This window comes from Tursiops truncatus, chromosome 7 (genome assembly GCF_011762595.2).
Source record: "Tursiops truncatus isolate mTurTru1 chromosome 7, mTurTru1.mat.Y, whole genome shotgun sequence".
Classification (NCBI taxonomy): Eukaryota; Metazoa; Chordata; class Mammalia; order Artiodactyla; family Delphinidae; genus Tursiops; species Tursiops truncatus.
Window position 1 is genome coordinate 75,126,248 of NC_047040.1, and position 23,870 is coordinate 75,150,117.

Here is a 23,870-nt window from a genome sequence, read left to right on the forward strand (position 1 = left end):
GTCCCTTTGATCAACATAAAGGTCGATGGTTTATAATGTATCTCTCCTGTATATTGGCTTTATTAAATTAAGATCTTATGTTATTGTATTTCTTAAAGCAGATAACGTATGTAAAAAATCCAAATATGAAAGACCAATTCAACAATTATTATACATATATACCTTCATGAACATACAGTCACAATTTCTCAGGCTTCATTAACATGCCATCAAAGTAACTACGTCTTTCAGAGAAAAACAGTGAAAACAATTTACAGATCTTTTAAGATGAATTTGTGCTTAATGTAGTTACTCAGTGGTAAATGTACTTAGTTAAGCATGTTAGTTCAACTGGTTCCCTGATTTGGTTGAGGTATAGACATTGAAACTAAGAGATTATAAGATAAAACCTTGAGGCCATAAGCTAAATTTCATTCTTCAGAATATGTGGACTCATTTTGGTTAGTTACATTTTTTTAACATAGTAGTATGTTTAATAATACCAAGATTCATCAGCAACTTCACACATATATATATATATACACACACACATATATGTATGTATGTATATACTCTTATGTACATATGTAATACTATGAACCCCTAGAAAATAAACTCCTCCTAAATGTTTTTAAGATCATATGTAACATACAATTTAATATGATTTGAAATGTGTTACAGGTTTTAATTTTTAAGGTCAGTGTGGGTAGCACACTCGGACATCAATAATGGGGAATAATTTCTGTTTGTCTTTGCTGGAATGTTTAAAAATCTCTAGCATAGGGTTAACATGAAGATATATTTAGTTTGTCATAAATATATCTAGAGTAGAATGGCTAATAGGTCCAGATCAGAATATTCAAAATGTCAATGGCATTTTATGTGTACGTACATTCCCAGAATCTGTTGGCATTGCTGAAAGCATGGCAGGAGTTGAGGCAGGCAGCGCTACCCAGGCAACATTGTATTGTCTTCTGCTTCAGAGGAAGACTCTGGCCAGTAGGTGTTGATAAAACCACATTTCTACTGTTGTTTAATATGCTGAAAATCCATTGTATTCGTTTCCTGTGGATGCTGGGACAAATGACTAACAAATTTGGTGTCTAAAAACAACAGCAATTTGTTCTCTCTCAGTTCTGGAGGCCAGAAGTCTGAAATCACTTTCACTTGGTCAAAAGCCAGGTGCTGGCAGGGCCACAAGCCCCCTGCAGGCTCTAGGGGAGATTCTGCTCCTTGACTCCCAATTTTTTGTGGCTGCTGGCATTTCTTGACTTGCGGCCACATCACTCCTATCTCTGCCACCATGGTCACATGGTCTTCTCTTCTGCACCTTATGTGCTTCTTTTTTTTTTTTTTTTGCGGTACACGGGCCTCTCACTGTTGTGGCCTCTCCCGTTGCAGAGCAAGGCTCCGGACGCGCAGGCTCAGCGGCCATGGCTCACAGGCCCAGCCGCTCCGCAGCAGGTGGGATCCTCCCGGACCGGGGCACGAAGCCATGTCCCCTGCATCGGCAGGCAGACTCTCAACCACTGCGCCACCAGGGAAGCCCCATGTGCTTCTGAATCTCTCTTGTAAGGGCATTTGTGATGGCATTTAGGACCCAGCCAGATAATCCAGGGCAGTCTCTTTATTTCAAGATCTTTAATTTAATCTCATCTGCCAAAACTTTACTATATAAGGTAATAGTCATAGGTACCAGGGATTAGGACAGGGCTTTATCTTTGGAGCCATTCTCTGCCTCCTCCATCCATCCTCTCATCATTCAACAATGTGTAGTTAGTGTGCAATGAATGCTTCAACCGTGCACCACATAAAATGACTTCTAATGGCTTAAGAGTTTGTAATCCAGGTGTAGAAAATTCACACATTAGTGCAACATTTTAAGAATAGTGGAAAGAAGATGAAAAACAAGAGATAAAACCCAGCTATTATTTAAGACCAAGGAAATGTTTTAAACTAATTAAAAGGTAGTATTTAATATTTAAATTTAATGTAAATATAATGTGACAGTTAGACTAGATCAAGTCTTTTTCAAACCCAAATTTTAATCAAAGTCCTTTTCTATTGCTCTGGCTGTGACTGTTGCATGCTTTTGCACCTGCTGCCTCCTATGCTTGGAAATGCCTTTTCACTTATCTTTTCTTTTCTTCTTGCCTTTTATGTCTCAACTCAAATATTAAAGCAGCATATAGGAGGCTGTATCACATAATCTTGATAAATTTTAGCTCTAATCATTAAGAGGGATTTTAATTATTCGTTGCTTATTTTATTATCTGTCTCACCAATCTCCCCATGGAACATTAGCTTTATAAATAAAGTTGAGATCTTTTCTATCAACTCCCAGCCCCTAGAATTGCACCTGGCATAACAGGTTTCAATGAGTATTGCTCAGTAAATTAGAGATTCTTAAAGATTTGTTCAAACGTCAGGCTCTCCAGGAAGCCTTCCTTGAACCAACTGCCTGGGAGAAGTTTTCCCTCCTCTATGCACCAACATTACATAGCTTGTACATAAAACTAACATTTGTCAAGTTGCATTATATTAATTTATTCATATAGCTATCTTTTAAGAAAATTGTAAGTTCCTTGAAGGCCAGGATTTTATCTTAGTCTTCTTCATATCTGTAAAGTCGTATCCATACTAGTTCCTGGCACATAAAAGTCCCTCAATGAATATTTTTTCAATGAATTACTCTCTGAAAACCCATGAACTGTCATAAAAGCAGTTTGTAAAATCCATCTATAATAGTTTTATGTGTAAAGCTGACTAAACTATAGCGCCCTATTATTTAATCAAACACTAATCTCAGTGTGGCTGTGAAGCTATTTGGTAGGTGTGGTTAATATCTATAATCAGTTGACTTTAAGTAAAGGAGATTGCTCTCTATAATGTGGGTGGGGCTCATCTTACCAGCTAGAAAACCTTGAAAGGAAAACTGAGATTTCTCAGAGAAGAAATTCTGCCCCAAGTTCACAGCATTAACCCTTGCCTGAGTTTTCAGCCTGCAGGCTACACAATACAAATCCCCCCAAGCCCCCACTCCCCACTCCCCCTCTTCCCCTTCCTTTCCAGAGAGCTCTAATTGATATACCATCCATCTTTCCATTTAAATCCAATTTAGGGTGGTGGTGAGAGTTTAACCATATCTTACCAGATTAGACTTGAAGCAATTTTGTAGGCTTTAGAAGTAAAGGAAGTAGAATATTAAAATTGAAATTAATATGTCCACAAAGGAAATGAAAAAAAAAAACCTTGAAAAATTGAACAAAGAGCTAAATAACAATTCAGAACAGTAAAGGATGTTTTGAGATTTTAAACTAATGATAAAAAGTTGAATTATATTCAATAACATTTACTTAAGATAGGGTAGTTCTCGATAATTTTTTTGGAAGATACTTATAGAGACTTGAAAAAAAATATCAACATGTCAATGTGTTTGTGTTATACCAGAAGAGGGATGTCTTAATAGTCATTTGAGATACTTCACAATAGTTTGCAACTTCTCAGCAAGTGGAGTTGGAAAAGTCTTTTTATTTTTCCCCTAGACTGTCGCTTTTGCTCAGGAAACTAGGTGATGTCCATTAGAAGTATTTCCTTTGAGATTTTCTCTACTATTGACTGAGCCATCAAAATTTTGATGAGGCTGCATCTCAAAATTCCAGCTGTTGGCCTCCTCCTGAAGTGGGAGTGAAGACAGGAACTGGTTACTCTCAGCTCTCACCTTCCCCAGCCTACCTGATCCTAAATGACCGCTTCCTTTTCAGGATCAGAATGCAAAATTCCATCTACACTGGATACAACTATGTAAAACATTGCTAGCATAACAAAATGTGAACAAAGATACAAAGAAACACAATTCATGTGTTTTGGTATTGATATTGTGAAATGTCTCTTTCTATCTTTTTTATTTCTTGTGTCTTACATGTTTTGTGCAATAAAATAAGACCACAATAGAAAATTATGTCTACCAGCATCTCTGATGAGATTTTGGTATACAAATAAAAAATGATTCGAGTGGGGTGGGTTTGATCAAAGTTGACTTGCTATAGGAAGAATTTCTCAAGAATCAGATGAGCCTCTTCTGGTTTTCAGTGTGTTAACAAAAGGGCCTCTCTTTCTTGGGAAGAACTTTGAGGTGGCCTGGGAAAGATCAGGTACAGTTGATGGCAGGGAGGAAGGGTAAAGAATATAGGCTGCTGACTTAGTCTGACCTGATCATTTCAGTTTCAGTACCTCTAAAACCTAATATCTCCTCTGTAAATTGGCCTCACTCCTGGCTTCTAATTTTTTAGGTAGCTCCGCTCTTCTCCAGCTGTAGGATCTCTCCATCTTTTGCTTTATTCCTTCTCATTTGCTCCCCCTACCCCAAATCCTATCTGTTCATCATTTTTTCTAGTTGTTATTGGTAAATTTTCTGCATTGTTTTATTCTACTGCAATCACCCTAACTCATTTTCACACTATTACAACAGCCTTTTAACTAGACACCCTAACATGTAAACTCTCACTCCTTCAGCCTTTTTTACATTCACAGTGACCAGGTTACTCATCCTATAATACAACTATCAGGATTCCCCTTGATTTAAAACATTTCATGTGTCTAAGGATTACAGGCAGGATATTCAAGATTCTTCCAACAAGAATCTTAGTCACACAGGTTCTTCCAACCAGAACTTTACCTGCCTTCTCCTTTTATCCTTCTCCTTTCCATTGTCCCAAATTAATCTCCTGTCTTCCAAACACAAACCAGTCTATGTCTTGGCTATACATTTGATTATGCACGATGTGAATTCTATCTCAATGCTTTGCCTCCTTCAAGAATAGAGCCAGAGATTTCCTTGTTCAAGAAATCATGGGAGGGTGGGAGGGAGATGCAAGAGGGAGGGAATATGGGGAAATATGTATACATATAGCTGATTCACTTTGTTATACAGCAGAAACTAACACACCATTGTAAAGCAATTACACTCCAATAAAGATGTTAAAAATAAAAAAGAAATCATGGTCAAATTCCAACATAAAGCCATCTTTTTCACCACTTTACCTCTGGTGGGTCTTTTCTGAGATACAGTGTAACGTAGCACAAAGATATACATTGACTCTCAGCTCTGCCATTACACCAGCTGTTGGAGTGTGGACAGATGACATCACCACTCTGCCTGTGTTTTCTCATCCACAGAATGTGGATTAAAATGTTTACCTTAGTTGCAGTATTTATCTCTGTGTGTTTATTTTTATTCATTGCTCCTCTCCCTCCATTATAAGTTTAAGAAGCCAGACATGTTGTCTGTTTTGTTAGTTGCTTTTTTTACTCCTGCATATAGATCGACGTCTGGCACAGAGTCGGAAATTCATACCATTTGTTGAAGGAATAAATGGTTAGGCACCTAGTAAGTGCTTCATGAATGGTGGCCATCATCATCATCATTTGTTATTACAGCATCTTTTTAATGTTGCTTGGCATTGCTATTTATTTTTTATGTGAAGTCAGGATTATATTATTTCTCCTTTATAGGTCCTTAGTAACTAGTTGGTACTTGGGCCTATGCAGAAATATACCATAGCTAATACTATGCAGGATTACATAGATCGATTATTTGGGGACATGAATGTTTGAGGATAGAATCAAAGCTTATTCAGTGGCATTTTTTTCCCCTAAAGACAACATATTCACATCTTACAGCAAATAATCCAAGCAGAGATTATCATCTGCCCATGGGCTCTTCATGCCACACATATTTACTTTTTTAGCAGTTATTTTTAATTGTTTTCTATTCCCCTACAAAGCCCATAAAATAATAATTTGTCACATTTTAATAACACCTCAGAGAAAATAATTTCTGACTAACACAGGAGAGTTTTTTTAAAAAGTCAAATTTACAGGCATGTATGTGAGAAGGGGTGATGTTATTGGTAGGATTCTACAGTGACATTTTAATGGTGCTATGAGAAATCAGTTCCAAACATCTAACCCCACTCCCAACCTATCCACCTGCACAGGATAATTTTGTAGCCACTCAACTGATCAATTAGTCTTACCTCATACACTATTATGTCTTTTGGAAGAGTAAGTTTTCATCTTCCTCAGTCAGTCATACCACAGCTTGGAAGAGTTCATTCTATTCAACCTTTCCTATGCAAGATTTGATAAAGAAAAATCAGGGAGAGCATGGCCAGCCCTGGCTCATGGAGTTTGATTGCTTCTGTATCCAGAAGATTTTCAACGCACCAGAAACTTACAAAACCTTTCTATACGCCTAGTTAAAACTGAGAGTATTCATCAACAATGACACAAAATAGGTGTCATTATCCCCATATGCAGACTGAACTACTGAGGTTCAATGAGGTTAACCCACTTTTCAAAGTCCTGCTCATAATCTGAAGGCCTTTATTCAGTTATGAAAAATCAGGCACTTGAACAAGTTAGAATCAATTATTGGCTTTAAATAACTTCTTTTTGTACATTTTCTTACCGGTGCCTGTAAAATCATCTGTGGTGGTACGAATTAAAGAGCAAGTTTTCACATCTCTCTACCAGGTGTCTCTTTCTCCAAGTGCAGACGTGCAGAGGGTGAAGAAAGGAAGAAAAAAAAGTATTTGATCAGTAATCATAGTGATACTGACCTGCCTATGTGCTTATTTGATAATTTTGACTGAATAAATTTCTAATAGTTCAGGGAGAAGAAAGTTATATTAACAGGAATTTGACATTAAATCTCTGGTAATATAGTCTTGAAAACTGAATAATATCTTTATCATTCCTTTTTCATAATAAAGGAAAATTCAAAGAATATTTTGTTCTTAAATTACAAAATTATGGTTCTGAAATTCAAGCATGTATAATTTTGATGTGCCCTCTCTATTATTTTTTGTAACCGTTACATAAATATAGATTCAGAATATTGTGACTGAAATTCCCAGAGGGCATTTTTGTGAAACTTAACAGCAAAATGTAGTTGACACTCGTTCTGTGTTACCCTAGGGCTACAGTTTTGATCACAGTCTGTGGGGATTCATTCCTGTCGGGACAATGAATTTTATACTCATGTTATAGGTAAATTTTACAATCCTTTTGCCTTTTTAAAGTAGAAATGAAGGAAGAACAAATTCAGTTAAAATATTTCAATCGAAAAGTAAAGAAAATAATAGTATCAAACAGATATAACATATAGACCAAAATCAGTCCCCTTTCAATTCTGATTGCCTAATTAAATATATTGTAATGCTAATATTAATGTAAATACATGCACATTTATACAATTACAATTATTTTTAACATTAAATTTATCACTATAAATAGAAAATAGGAACAAATGAGCTAGGAATTTATCAGTTGCTCTGTAATCATAAGAAAGCAGGGGCTATTTTGCTACTAAATCATATAAACAGTACAGTCCATTATATATCATCTTTGAGTTTTAAAACATTGTTAAGTCCTGATTCCCCTTTGCACAGGTATAAGATACCAGTGACAGTTGCTTTGAATTTTTTAAAAAAGTACATTCTGATGGTAGGTTCCCAAGAAGGTTAAATATAAATTAGTCATAAAGCCAATGGAACTGACAGGAAATGATTAGGCTGTATGATTATTTCTAAATGTATAGTGTTTTAACACTACTAGTGTTTAATTAAGGAGAAAAAGGAGTCAATTTTATTTTATATGATTATATAAGACCTCAAAAATTAATGTTCATCTTACTCTGTAATGCTGCAGTTCTAAAGCGATGTTGAAGACAACAAAGTCCCATTTGATAGTCTAGCCTTTCAGCAAAGAGCTCTTCTTCCTGTCTTTGATGTAGGAATGGTTGATTTAATCAATTATTAATCAAAGTTATGGCATTCTTCTTATATATTTAGGTAAAACTAAAAGATGACTTTCCCAAGCCTTATTGCTTAAATAAAAGTTTAAATAGACTATGAAAACACTGGACTTTGACATGGCAGATATGGCAGTGATTTAAGTTTCAGAGAGCCACTGGTCTCAACTGGGTGCTTAAATAAAAAGGTGTGTGTGTGTGTGTGTGTGTGTGTGTGTGTGTGTGTGTGTGTGTGTGTGTTCAATGCAATTTTCTAGAAGTAGATGATAAGCATGAGCCGAAATACCCAGAGCACTTTTGATAACCTTCCCATCACAAAAGGCAGGACAGACAATCGGATTTGTTTTCTTCACACAGGTGTTAAAGTTGACAGGAAGCAGCTGAAAGACACAGCCTTGTGGTGCGAGCCAGGCAGCTGGACACTGTGCATGGAGAATCTCGAGCAGTTGGTAACAGTTGGCAGCTTAACATAGAAAAAAAAAAAATCACTGCTAGCAAAATCTCAACTGCTGCTAATTAGCAGCAATGAACTGTGGGTAGGACAGTGCGTTTTAATGTGAGAAGATTTTTACAGTAACCACCACACTAAGGGGAGAAAGAGAAAGAAATGCTCCTTAGCTGACCCTCATGGCAATCCAAGCTGCATATTGCAATAATCCTGTAAATTACTATGCTTTCTTATACAGTAACTTGGAGTTAATTAGTAATTTAACATTCCTCTACACTATTAAATGTCTTTCTTACATTATATTATGTTGTTTCATGGGCTTACCTTAACACTAATGGGGTTTTGTTATATTTTCTCAAAGCAGTAACAGTAAAATAAAACTGAGCTAGAAAATTAATTAGTTATCTTTTACCTTTGATTTACCTGTTATTAACAATTAAGTGGTGGTACACGTTTTTAAAGTAGTTCTGGAGGTTAGGCTGAGATGAAGATGCTTCCAGAATATATTACAGAGGAAAAGTGAATAAAAATGAGTAGTGTACAGGCTTCAAGAGACTACACTGTAATGCCGAATGCAATGCAAACATGTTTCATATTTCCACTCTAATAGGGAGGGGTAATGAATGGTGGGTGGAGGAGGGAGGATAGAGGTAGAGGAGGAAAGCTTATTTAGCTACATTCACTAATTTTTAAGAGAATCTTTGCAAAGAAACATTCATATCATTCATGGGTTTATGCCATAAAATGTGAATATGCTAGAGTGAAGTAGTGGATTTTACCATATAGCCATACAGAAAAAAAAAATGCACTTTTTTTTTTTTTTTTTTTTTGCGGTACGCGGGCCTCTCACTGTTGTGGCCTCTCCCATTGCGGAGCACAGGCTCCGGACTCGCAGGCTCAGCGGCCATGGCTCACGGGCCCAGCCGCTCCACGGCATGTGGGATCCTCCCGGACCGGGGCACGAACCGGTGTCCCCTGCATCGGCAGGCGGACTCTCAACCACTGCGCCACCAGGGAAGCCCAAAAAATGCACATTTTTGTAGCTCTGTGGTTTGTAAATGCCAAAGGATTTTGTAGGATTCTGTGACTGGGGAGAAGTGATATTCAAAAATTTAAATAATACAAATTAATGCACACAATATTAACATTCAAGTAAAACCTGAGGTGAGAAATTGTGGTAATCAAAATTATTCTGATCACCTGAATGGAAAAAAATGTTAAAATTATTAATATGTTTTAAAAAAATTTCTTAACCAGCTACCTCTTTCTTCCCCTGCAAACTTAATTTCCCTATCGAAGGAGGCAAATACAGCAGTATTACACACATGCACTTTAAAAACTGTTCTTACTTAAAATTGAAATTCTGTGTATTAAAGATAAAGGAAGTGTTTTTATCTGGCATATCAGTGATCAATGTGAACTCGAAGGTGTAACAATTTAGTAAAAGCAGGGCTTCAGAAGAAGAAAAGCTACATATGTGTACGTGGAAAGGAATGAATTCAGTACAAAACACTTCCAAAAGATTTCGTCTCTTGGGGCTCCCTCTAAAAGAGTGTCTGCTACCATTTAAAACCCTATCCTTTGCAGCTGGATTTGAACATTCCATAAAAAATTCATCTGCGCTTTAAGAGATTTCTGCTTTTCTGTCCTCTCTATTGTTAGACAAATTGAAGTGTGCACTCAGAAGGAGAGTGGCAGTGAACTGCGAATTTATTTACTCATTCGATTCTAATATTGAGAGAATCTACTCACTCCGTTCAAAGGGTAGAGCAACAATGCAAGTGACATCAGGTCACCCAGCACTTCATAGCTACCTGTGAGATAGAATTGTTCTCCTTGCAGATAGGAAGTGACTGAAACCTCTTTTTCTCATCAATGTCTATTATGATTGATGGCTCTATGGTCACACTGAATATGCCCTTTTTAAATAATTCACAGTGTCATCACCATAGTACTAGTTTATAACTAGCCTGTTATTTTTACCTTTGTTCATTCACTATCAGAAGGTTAGATAAATTAAGTACTGTGTGGATTTTGGTAGCATTATAACCAACCAAAATACAGTGTTTATAGCCCAACAACAACAAAGCATCAGTTTTATTTTTTTACGACACTCTGAATGTCTCCCTCTCAATAAATCCTAAAAGGAAATTCTGATAAAGCAGAAGCACTTGTAGCACACTTTAACCTGAAACCACTCTTTGGTATTAAGACATCATTAAGACTTTCAGTATAAGAAGCAGTTATGCTGTAGTGAGACAGATGAAAGTTTATCTGAATTCTACACTTATTTCAAAATAAAATATTATGTTTATTTAATGCCTCCATAAGAACAAAATTTACAATTCACTTCCAAATATCTAATGCACAAAAAAGCAGTAAAAGCATATATTTAAAAAACATAATGCTTAATATTGGGAGTATACTATACAAGAAATAATATAATACTTTGATTCATTTTCCAAATTGATTCAAAATCAGTTTTGTCAGATGGACCAGCACTAAATAGTCACTAAAACAAATAATTACAAATTATTTGTAATAATACAAATTTTTTAAAATTGTGCTATACCCTAATCATTGATAGGTCCATTATACAAATTCAAAATATCAATTAAGGGACTATATACTGCCTTAAATAATCAGAGTTGCTTTAGATTTTAATTTTAATGTTGCGATCAATAGTAATTCAAAAACTTTTATTTGTGCAAGTTTTCTCACATAGTATGAAAGCTTCGAATCCCAGATTTTTTTTTTTTAATTTAGGTATCATGTACATATTCAACCTATAATAAATGTATAACTTTTAGAGATGAACTGTGTGGTTTAATAGACTTGTGTCTTTCTAAACATTTACCTTGGTGTTTTTCTTTTCAGTATCCTAAATTTGGATTCTTATCATTTGTTGATTTTACTGTTGAATTGTTTCTCTAAGTATTAATATCAGGGGGAATGAAAGACTATAAACTTGTCTGCACTTAAAGTATGTGGTCAAAGTCTCAGTATGCTGTCATAAGTAAAAGAAGTCAAACTGATAGCTAGTAATTGCCATGTGATCAGGAATGCTATAATTAAAAGTTCGGAGCTTCTATTCATTGATTTACCCAATAAATATTTATTGGCCACTAGGAAATGGAGAGACCTGGCTCTTGTTTGTATGAAGCTTAGATTCTACCAGGGAAGACAGACAACAATTTTTTTTTTTTTTAATAAATAAGGCAACCACAGACAGCAATATGTGCATTGAAGAAAATAAAGTAAGGTGATGTGCTAGAGAGAGACTGGGGTAAGCAGGTCTTAAGGGCCTTATTTAGACTGGTCAAGAGAAGCCTTCCTGTGTGGGTGATACGGTGCTGAGACAAATAATGAACAGGTACGATATGAAAAGATACGGGGCTAGATTATTCTAGATCAGTTAATCCCAGTTCCTGCTATGGAAAAAATAAGCATGGTATTTCAAAATAACTAGAGTGATGAGAAGGCTGATCCAAGATTGGGTCAGGGAGACAGGCAAGGGCTGGGACAAATGTGGCATTTAGACCATAATCTGTTTGGATGATATCCAGTTGTATGCTACTTAACTTCTGGGAGCCTCAGTTGTTTTAACTCCGGTATAGGGATAGGTTCAATAAGAAAGATCAATAAGAAAGTACCTAACACAGTGTTTGACAACTTGTAATGGCTCAATTAATGTGACATCTCTTTACCATGTCTTTTGAATGTAAAGTTTCAAAATTACTAAGCACAGAATTCCACATTATCCCTACTGATATTTATTAATTCTCGTTTTTATATTAATTAAGCATTCCCAATGGCCAAGAGTAGTGAGAGCCCCATCAGAAGAATCTTTTTAAGAGGGACAAGGGGAACTGGTTATAGGGGGGATAAAATATGAAATTAATATCACTTATTTAAAATGTTGGACAACTATATTTTATAATGATGGCAAAAATGAAAACAAAGTATTTTTCTAATTTTCATAAAATATTCAGAATTTATAAAATTCAGAATTCAGTCAGACCATATATTTAAATTTTACCTGGTATTTTTTTTAATTGGAATATAGTTGATTTACAATGTTGTGTTAGTTTCAGGTGTACAGAAAAGTTAATCTTATACATATACATATATCCACTTATTTTTTAGATTCTTTTCCCATATAGGTCATTACAGAGTATTGAGTAGAGTTCCCTGTGCTGTACAGAAGGTCCTTACTACTTATCTATTTTATATATAGTAGGAGGTATATGTCAATCCCAATCTCCCAATTTATCCCCCTCTTCCCCCCGGTAACCGTAGATTTGTTTTCTACATCTGTGACTCTATTTCTGTTTTGTATATAAGTTCATTTGTACCATTTTTTTTAGATTCCACATATAAGCAATATCATATGATATTTGTCTTTCTCTCTCTGATTTACTTCACTCGCTATGACAATTTACCTGGTATATTTAAACAGGCTTTTTGTGTGTTTATTAACATGTTGTGTTAATTCTTCCTTATATAATTATCCTTTATTACATAATATAGGATTATCTGTGACTTAAAAAATTCGGGAAAATTTGAGTGGGATTTTCAGAGGTGAATGTCACCAGCCTTGACACATGAAAGTGTGTCACTTATGAGAAGATTCGCAGCCAGTTCCAGCCAGTTATCAAATCAAGCCACAACTGGAGATTTGAACTCTAACAACAGTATCACAGAGTCATTTGTTATATTATGATTAAGATGTTGGCATTTGATACATCCTACTATCTACAACAGCGCTACATATAACCAGGGTTCTAATTAAAAATGAAAAATAAGTTTATGGTTTGGGAACCCAATCAGACTGGGGAAAAAAAAATCAAAGTCTGGAGTAAAGGACTCACTACACTAAGCAAATTTTTTCTAGAACAAAAGACAACAGATACTCCGTCATTTCTAACACTCTCTTCTCAGATATAGTATAGCATATTGTGGTGCAGTATATTATCACATCTGATTACTTATTATTGTGTGGATATTGGAGTTAAGAAAGATTGAAGAGATCATCTTTCCAAATCCTCACTTATCACACACTTTTCTAGGAATATAATAAACATAACAAATATAATCCCTACCCACATGAAGCTTGTCATTTGATTTAAAAAGACAAATCCAATAAAAGTGACTTTTCTAACCCTCTCCATTTCCCTCAGCTAAAAATGGAAAATTGGAACAAGAGTTCAAGTCTTCAGGCTTCTGATTTATTAATATTTCTAGTACTCCAGTCCTGGGAGTCAGAAGGATTATTTCAGTTTTCTATTCACTGACAAATACTTTAGAAATACTTTAGAAACGACCTTTGTATATGATATATTCATTAGCTTACATCTAAAAAAATAATTATTCAGACCAGTAGATGGGAATGCAGTTCTCAGATACTAACAACACCTTTTAATTTTTCATATGAGGAAGGCAAGAAACATAGACTTAAAAGAGAACTCCCATGGTCTAATGATGTCCCACAGAACAATGAAACAAAGCTGTTATTCAGGTTAAGTTATATGCAGAGTAATCGAACTAAGTTGGTCTATGACAACTTTCCAAATAAAACTTCTAATTCAAATTTTAAAAAAATGTTCTCATTACTGTAATACAAATTTCTCCAAGCTTTGAGAGCAAATGAGGTGGCATTAAAATTAGTATTCAAATTTAGTACGTTATTTCTTCCTGTTACTTGATATTGTATATTCAGCCCCCTATAAAATACTTTTGTCCACAAAAATATTTCCAAATGTTGCCAGTGTTTCTCTCACAGACTCTGCTCCAATTCTGCAACCACCAACTCTTGTTTAATCTGTTGAGCAGTATCTTGTCTGAAGCTCCTCCAGTCACGTCAGTTCTTGCTGTACTTGCCTCCACTGTATTGGGCATTGCAGTTATCACCAACTCACCAGCAGCACAGCCATCTCTACAAGATCCTTGCTGTTTAATCTTCTCAACTGAGTGCCACGTTCATTCCTACTGTTCCTCTAAGAATGACAGCTCACATTTGGTCGTTTTACTGTTCTCTTTCAATGCCCAAAGTGATTTGGTACCAGTGGACAAATGGTATATTCTCTTAGGTGTTAATATTCTTTTAGGGGGTGTCCCTGAGTAGTACTGATTGGACTCCAGTATTATAGAGCTACAACTCTTAATTTACTTACCAACACTCTACCATGTATATGATCATGTCTTAATGAGTTAATACTTATACTACAAAATTATTACTCCTTTTTGAACATCTAGGTAAATTAGGTCAAACTTATACTTAGCTCCTTATCAATGGACTCAAACGAAGCTAAAATTAAGGTTTTAAAGAATCTTAGAAATGCAATGTGAATAAAGGATAATGTTTTTAAACAGAAAATGAAAAGCTAAGCATCATTGCCAACTCATTAAGATTTCTTTCTAAATACCAAGACAAAGAGCAAAGGTCAATACTTGGGTATCCATCTTATATTTCTTTATCCTGCATGAGTAATTCTCTAGTGACTTCTAGATGGTCTACATATTGGTGGGATATTTAGCTACTGGAGGACATTGATTCTGCCAAAAGTTCAGGCTTTCTAATACAAAAGTTTGAGCTTACATGAATTACTTCTCTATCCCAAAATTGCAGAGAGAAGGAGCATTCATTTTATCTTTCGCCTTTTTGTCTTTAATGGATAATACCTGAATTTTTGTATTCCATTGACAGTGGAAAATATTTGAAGCCAACATGTTATCTTACTGTTACTAATATAAAGGGAACAAAAAAACTAACAGAAAGTGCAAACAATCAAAAAGAAGACTAACTTTATCATTGCTGTTGGCTGATGGCCTTGTCTGATCAAAATACAGTAAGAAACCCTGATCTAAGAACTGACTAGGATTACACAAGAGTTTTATGGATGTGACTGGAGTGTGAGAATTCCACATTGATTGTACATGTGTTTTAAAGGATTGATCTTCTACAAAAACAAAATAGAAATAAATTACCCTTATCCATACGAAACACATTATGAGCAAGATTGGTTTCCCAAAATTCATGTAGATGGGATTGTGGTGTCTGAATGGAAGTCTTTGCTTTATGAAAATTATAATTATTTTGATTTTTGTCCACAATCAGCTTGAAATGTTGCAAAACTCTGCAGGTGCTCGCTGTTATAACAAAACCATGGGAACAGATGGTGCAAGGTACCAGGCCAGCTCAAGGGATTAAATTTGAGGCTTTTGAAATTTAAAATGGAAGCTGGGTGATCTTGGGAAAGTGTGCCTGCCAAACATGGTTGCTTAAAAAAAAAAAACTAAAAATAAATTATCCAAATTCTCTTGACAAGCTTATTTACATTCAAATGACTGGGAAATATTAAGTGGTTATAAAGTACTCCTGGCAGGGTATGGCCTACCTGACCACATTAAAATATGAAATGCTCACATCCATTATGGTGCTAAGGCTTTGCCTGCAGTGACCCCCCTCTTAGGTTTAGTTCCTAATGGGAACCAATTTCTTTGGGCAAGGTGGTACATTTTAGGTGCTAAAATAAAGGTAACCTAAACACTATCTCTTTTAACTAGACAGAGTGAAGTATCTTGGTTGAATCGTTGAGGATGATTTAAAGATTTACATGAATTGCTGTTGGTAGAATAAATGAGAAAAGCAAAGTTTCAAAAGTTAAATGGTCATAGATTTACTTGTCTTAAGAACTAAACCCATGCTAAAGACATATTAATGAAAACTTTTAAAATATCAAAGTTGTTATTTTTGTGTCTGCACTCTATTTTTTATAATAAAATAATGTCTTATAATACATATTACCACATCTGAGCAACTGCTATGTAACATGAAATGTGTGTTATATTAACTTTAATGCTCCCAAGTTTTTTTTTACAAGGTAGATACTATTATCTGTATTTGCAGATGTAGAAACATTCTAAATTACTTGGCAATAAGTTTTGTAAAACTTGTTTATAAGACTAGGTGAGTTCGGCTTCAAACATCTTTTTTTTTTTCTTTTCAGTTTGCCAAATGTATTTGTATCATCTCATTTGATCCCATCAGCAATACTTGAGGGACTTCCCTGGTGGCGCAGTGGTGAAGAATCCGCCTGCCAATGCAGGGGACATGGGCTCAATCCCTAGTCCAGGAAGATCCCATATGCCGCGGAGCAGCTAAGCCCGCGCGCCTAGAACCCGTGCTCCGCAACAAGAGAAGCCACTGCAATGAGAAGCACGCGCACCGCAAGAGTAGCCCACGTTCGACGCAACTAGAGAAAGCCCATGTGCAGCAACGAAGACCCAATGCAGCCAAAAAATAAATAAATAAAATAAATAAACTTATAAAGAAAAAAAAACAATACTTGGAAGTGAATGCATAGGTGATAATACCCATTTTATAGATCAAAACAACAGAACTTTTGAGAGGGACTGAGAATTGCAGCATTTCACGTGACCATGAAATGGCAGAGCCAGGCATAAAGCATGGGTTTCCTGTACTGTATTCAGTATTATTCGCATTGACTGACTGATTGGGTTATATAACCCCGGAGTAGAATGAGGCATTTGAGGATGTGGGTGCATGTAGTTTAGTCTTTATTGTTTCCTCTGAAAAAAAAAAAGAAAAACATCTAGTGGCTTAGATCATCATGTTTCTTCTTTTTTTGGGTTATAGTGTTATTCATGATCATGGGTTAGAATTCTTTTTATCTTCTCTAGGGGATTTGAGGCTTATAAGAAGTTAAATGAGTCAGACCTATATGCAAGATATTGGTCTAGGCATTTGAGACATAGAGCCTGACATTAGAATAATCATAATCTAGTTAAATTGTATAATACATATTTGTATTATACATATTTGTATATATAATTGTATAATACGTATTTACATATTTGATTTCATCTAATCGCTTTAAAAATATGTTGAGTTAGTATTGTTATTCCTATTTTAAATATGAAGAAATTGAGGCTCTGAAAGATTAGTTTATTTTCCTGAAGGCACAAAGCTGAAACATGGGAATGCTGGAATTCATGTACAGGTCCAACTGACTAAAACCAGAAGGGGACTGAGAATGTACACAATTGAGATGAGATGTAGAAACTGGGATAAAGAGTCAGAATTGGAATGTAAATGAGGTGATATGAGAACATTCTGATTGGAGGAGGTTCTCATTATAGGCGGTAACGTTTGGGTTGAGTTCGTGAAGGGGGATTTTGCATCATAGACTAGGGAATGAATGGAGTTTAAGCAAGGGTAGTGTCAATAAAGCCATGGAGTCATGAAAGTTCATTCTACATTGAGAGAAAAGTGGAATGTGAGTTTGGAAATCCTCATAACGGAAAAAATAATCAAAATGATAAATACAGAGCACATTTGAGGAGGGAGAGGTTCAAGGTCATCTATTTATCTTGGATTTGAGAAGGCTATTATAAATGCTGAGGTAAGTGGAGCCACTGCAGAGCTGAACCATCTGTCTTTGCATACATTTCTCCCAAGTACCTAATGAAATGTTTCTAAAGCTAAGCTTTAGATTACACAAGAAGGCTTGGATATATTCAGAAAAAACGTTTACATTGTTTATGAGAATGTGTTTTTCCTTCCTAAGGTTTACAACACTTTTCTTTTCTACTATCTTCTTGACTCATTCATTGTGAAAGCCACAGTGCTTTTTCATGAAGAACACAGTCTTTATTCCAAGTTTTAAAGTCCTATACATTATACCTGTATCTCGATTGAACAGAGAATTGAATATAAATAAAATCCATTATGTTTTATAGATCTTTGATGAAGATTTATCCAGGGTAAAAGTGTGACTTTTATTCATCCACTATTAGTGGGTGAGTTTTTCTAGTGTCTGCAGTATCAGTGACCATTTCGTACTGATTAATGGTGTTAAAGTAGGAATACATGTAGTGGAGACTTGCTATTCTCAGTAGACCTGGAAATGGAATGCTTGCCCAGCTTTATGTCTCTCTACTTTGCCTCTGTTTACCTACAGGAATATTTCCAATATCCCTAAAAGTTGTGGCCATATTTGCAACTGCAAAACCAAGTATAGCTTTGCTAAATTTGTGGTTATCATCTATATAAATATGAGAATAGCTATAGAGGAAGCCATTACAAACAATTTATAAAATAAGATTAATTGCTGTGCAATCTGTTACTTTGAACCACCTTCCTAAAGAAATATTTTGCCATTGACCAGGTCACTCATAAAATTTCCTGGTTATACATCAGCATTTTAGCAACTACAATTCCTAATAGACTTTAGAGGAAGAAAACCATCTACTTCTCCTTATTCATTGAGACACTAAAATGAGCCAGCTCACAAGCACTTAGAGAATAACAGACTCAAAGTGAAGTGAGGCAAAGATTGTGTTCAGATTGTGTTTCAAGAATTTCACTAGCATTCATGGTAACTATTATTTCATGGAGGAGTGTGGGTTGTACAGTCTTTCTGTATATTTAGAAAAAAATCAAAACTTACTACAACATTTTTGAGAACATTTAAGCACAAGAAAGAAGGCATGTACTTTTCACTCAGACATGAACTTGATAAGCAGAGTTGTGCAAGGCTGAAGAGGCCACAATACCAAAGCATCTTACAAATCCAATATTACTGGCCAATCTTTGCTTGCATCTTTGTTAATGTTCTAGATAACCTATTAATTATAACTTTATTATTCGTATGAAAAAATGTGCCTGGAAAATAATTTAATCATTTATTAAGGCACTTTATTTACTTTCATCACAGTTTTTTCCCCTAAGAGTTTAAGTTCATTGACAGTGGAAAGACCCTGGAAGCCACAGTAAGTTCATTGTACAGTTAAACCTTATGACCTTGGAAAAGGAGAACCAGCAGCTGACCTGATGGTATCAGATGTTAAAGGCCTGGAAGGACCTGACAGTGGCAGGAAAAAAACAGGTTGATGAGGATTTGTGCCATTGACAGCAATTTGATAATAATAATTGACCGACTCTCTTTTCTTCCTCCTTTTATATACCTGATCTAGTTTGTCTTAGTAAAAATTTTGAAGACTTTCATGAGGTATTATGGTTATAGAGATGGAATAAACAAAAGTCTGCCAGCATCAGACCAAACCTTTCTGCTTTGCACACCAGACACTTGATTAGGATGTTTTATTTGGCAGGTACAGGCTGACAGGCAGAACTGATTTAAATTAACTAGAGAAGGAAAAAAATGTGGCAATCTAAATTTTAAAAGGGAGAATTTATAGCAAAGGCCTGTGTCTGTCTCCTTGTGCTGTGTCATTGAGCACATATGGCTCTTTATATTAGCCTGCCCCATGACAAAGCCAGTGTTTATTCTGGCTCCTGCTTAGAAAAAAAGTGAGCTTCAGAATAAAAGCATGAGGGACTGGGTCGAGACATTAATTATAAATGTACAGTTCTTAGAATGTTTTTCTTCAAGACTTTACTCTCTAGTAAGATTTTCCCCTTATATTAAAAAAGAAATAACTTGTCATCCGAGGTCCTTTATTTTTCTAAATAGAAAGACAATGCCTTCACTAAAATATATGTTGAGGCCAAAATTCCATTAATACTATAGCCAAGTAAAATATTATCCAGCTTGGGAATACTGCAGCACATCAGAATTATAGTTTCTAGCATTTTGATACATAGTAATGATTTTGGTGTGAAAGAATATATTATTCTAAGGAAGAAAAAATACATTACTTTGGTTGCATCCAAACTATAAAGCATTTCTCATTTAAAATTATCCATCTTTTTTCAATTTAGAAAGAATTTGGTTCAGTTGAGTCCTATTTTTGCAATATCTTAGGATTTTAAAATATCACCCTGTTTTGAAATGTAAATTAGCACACATTGGTAGGAGAGGAATGGATTATGAGTTATATATGGGCCAAAACTCTAATATCCAAACCATATGGTTCTAATCCAAATTGGAGTATTTCTTTTTTAGTGGAAATAATTGGATTTATTCTGAATCACTGCGACATTATCCATTTAGTTTTCAGGGAACTTTGAAAGTATCTCAATCTAGATGAAGAAGTGGACAGGTAAGTCATTTCCCTCCTGTCAAACTGATAATGAAAGCTACTGCTATAACACAGGCTATCACAAAAGAGAAAAAAGAATACCCTTTTTCATACCTCCTCCCCCACAAAGTGTATGGCATATATGCCTCAATTCCAGATGTAATAAATAGAATTAATAGTTAAAGCAGAGTAAAAGTTGTGCATCAAAGATGAGCCATTTCCATTGCAAATAAGCCCAGAAAAGACAAACATTGACCATTTCTTACCATGGGGTAGAAAGAGTCTTGCAGATTCTCTGTAGAACACCAACCTAACAATTAGTTGAGACTACTTTTCCATTAATCAACTAAATATTTGCTATGAAATAAATTAGGGTTTAAAGGAACTGAAGGACATTTGCAAATGCCTATGTTTTAATGTGTATGATACATTACAGAATTTAGAGTCTTCACAATATGTTAAGTTTCAATTTCTACTGAAGTACAGTTGTCTTAAAATGATTTAAATTATATAATAATAATGAATATCTGACCATATTTAGGGCCTAAGTATTATATTTTTCTGAAAATAAAACAAATTCCAACAGTGCATTTCAAAATCAAATAAAGGAGACTTCCTCTTTTAAGACAGAAGAAAAATAAAATGCCCCTCTTTTCTTAGAAATAACATCAAAACAACAAGGAGAGCAAGAAACAGAAACATATATTCTTCCTTGACAAAACTAGGAGTCGACTACAACCTCAAACTACAATTTGTGAAGAAGCACTGCTAAATAGAAGAAAAATCAAACAATTATGTGACGGTGCTGTCAGAAGAGGTCTCAAAGTGGCAGAGCAGGGTTCTCTAAAAAAGGAGAGAGGTTTACACCGAAGAGCAGATCAAACAAACTGCAGCTTGGAGTAATGGAATGATGGAATGGGTGTGTGCTGCAAGTGGTAGTCAGCACCTATGCTGGGGCATGAAAAGGAAGCACAGACATAAGGGATGAGTCTCACAGAGACCTGTAGTTTCAAAAGCACTGTGACAGTGAAGCAGAAAAAGAGAAACACTGCATTGGAAAGAAGGTTATAACTGTCAGTATACGTGGCTAGAAAAAAGTAAAAGTAAAAAGCTTGTGTCATAAGGAAAATTCCTGCTATTCTGGAACATGGCTCCTTCTCTACATAGACTCCCTCCAAACAGCCTCTCCAGGAACAATTCATTCAAAAATAAATATAAAAAACAAATGAGCACAGACTGTAGAGTAATAATATTTATAAAATAATATTTATAAAATATTTATAAAAAGACAGTGCAAAGAAAAAATAGGAGAAAGAACAAAAGACAATGGCACATGGAAGACACATGCTGGGAAACCATTTTTATAGAGCAGACAAAAATTGCAACAAAAACATTGCTCTGAGTTACATAAATTTAAACTTTTATGAAGTATTTGCCTTTATAAACTAAGAGTCCAAAATAGATATACAAAAGCTTAGGAAAGATGTAATTAAAAATTAAAGCTAACCATGAGCTGGTAGTAATCAGGAGAGCAGAGAAAGATTATAAAAAGTGTGATGTATAATTGAAGTCCATAGTGAAAGCAATTCAAAGGAGATTTTCATCTCTGAAAAAAAAGCCCCCCCCCACTAAAAAAAAACCCACGATAACAGGAATGGCAGCAGTTAAAAGAGTTTTGAAATAAAATGCAAATAAACAAGGGTTTTAAAAGATTAGAAAAAATGTATATAGTCATTAAGAAATGGCTAACTCATATTTGATATTCATGAAGATGACAAACAAAAACAGAAAAAGACATGCTTTAAAAAATTCCAGAAAATCTGAATCTATAAATTAAAATGGCATATCTTATTGTAAAAAAAAAAATGATGCAAAACAATCAATACCCAGACACAGCCTAGGAAAAAATTAATTAGTGAAAACAACAACAATATCAATCTCTGGCATGCAACATAAAAATGAAAAACAATGACCATCTCTTAAACATCTTTTGGGCCAATGAGAAAATCAAATCAATAACTTTAAAATATCTAGTAAATAATGACAACGTAAACTTACACGTCTAAACTCTATGGTCAATTAAAGTGACGCTCAAAAAACTGTATGCCTTAAATATTTATATTAAAATACAAGTAAGAATAAAAAGTAAAGTAAGGCTCAACTAAAGAAGTTAGAAGAATGAAACCAAAGTAAACCTTAAGAGTCATGAGGAAGGAATCAATAAAGAAGAGAGCAGAGATTAACATTATAATATAGAAAAATAATTCAATAATGAATCTAATAGTTCTTTTCTTTCAAAAAGAACCAACAAAATATAAACATTTAGCCAACCTAATTAAAAATAAACTGACAAAACATAGATATACATGAAATGAGAGATGACATTCAAACAAAAGTGATAGAGGAAATTAATATAAATAAGTAATATTTAAATGTGAACTCAGAAAAAAAAGTATATCTAAGTAGACAAATAACATAAAATACAGAGATTGTGGCCAAAGAGCTATCCTCAGATGAGTACCAGGCTAAGTTAGTTTCACAGAGAAATTATACCAAACCTTAAGAAGTCAAAACTCAAATGAACCAGCTGTTCCAGGATATACAGAAAAAAAATCCATATTGTCATAAGTGACATACATCTGTATAACTGACATAAATAACACACAAAAGAGTGTACAAAACAATCATATAAGATGAATATTGGTATAAAAATCCCGAATAAAGTATTAACAAATAGAATTTAATTGTACAGTTAGATTACTACCTCAAGATGTACCTCAAGATGGACCACATTCTATCAAACAAACAAAAGATCTATCTATAAAAGGACTATGAGAAGATATACTAGATTTTAAAAATAATCTCATAGCAGTAAAATCATTTCTATTTATGTAACAGAACTCAGAAGACAAAAAAGAAAATATCGAAACTATAAATACATAAGCAATAGGAATATTCTGCATGGCAAGATTCATAATAAATGAAATCAAAGAAAAACATTGTAACTTAACACACAAAATTTTTGATTTCCATAATATGAAAATCAAGTCCAGACTATCAATAAAAAGGTCAACAACACAATAAAATATTTTGTACCTAGTTAATTTTAAAAAATTATCATGTAAAAAGTTGTTTCAAAACCACTTCCCATGAGAAAAATAAATATAAAATTGTGAGAACCATTCTTCACATACAGTTTGGCCAACTCAGAGTTCTGCTGTGAGAAGTTACAGTTCTTTAAAGAGTACTGTATTTCAAATTTAAAATGGACACACCCTTTGCCCAAGTAATTCTACTAGTAGGAACTTACCCTAACGTTATAGTTACACGTCTATAAAGCAATCTTCCTCCTTTGAGATTCATGCAATGTTGTTTGTAGCTGCTCAGGAAAGATCCCTTGAAAGGAACTTTGTTCTCCTCTTTTTCATATTATTCTCAAAAACTGACTAGTAATGGTGGTTTGTGAAAGGAAGGTGCCATACCGAGTATCTGTAATCGAGTTCTCCAAGAAACAGACACTGAGACAGAAAGAGCAAGAAGTGTTCTTGGGGGTGAATATCAGGAAGGGAGTAAAGAAAACAGAATCGGGCAGAGGCAGGAATTGCAGTCTAGTCACAGAAA

At 34.7% G+C, this 23,870-nt stretch overlaps 1 long non-coding RNA gene across 3 annotated transcripts in view; it reads left to right on the forward strand.

The window, feature by feature from the left end:
* The window catches only part of LOC117313037 (uncharacterized), a 171,926-nt gene extending 153,943 nt beyond the window's left edge, over positions 1–17,983 (forward strand). For 2 of the 3 annotated variants that reach the window (XR_004527512.2, XR_012333115.1), the window contains exons 8-9: positions 8,153–8,244; positions 16,253–17,983. This is a non-coding gene — a long non-coding RNA (uncharacterized lncRNA). Of the gene's footprint in view, positions 1–6,960; positions 7,033–8,152; positions 8,245–16,252 lie in introns of all 3 variants that reach the window. The other variant, XR_012333114.1, reaches the window with a different exon arrangement.
* Positions 17,984–23,870: the final 5,887 nt, after the last annotated feature.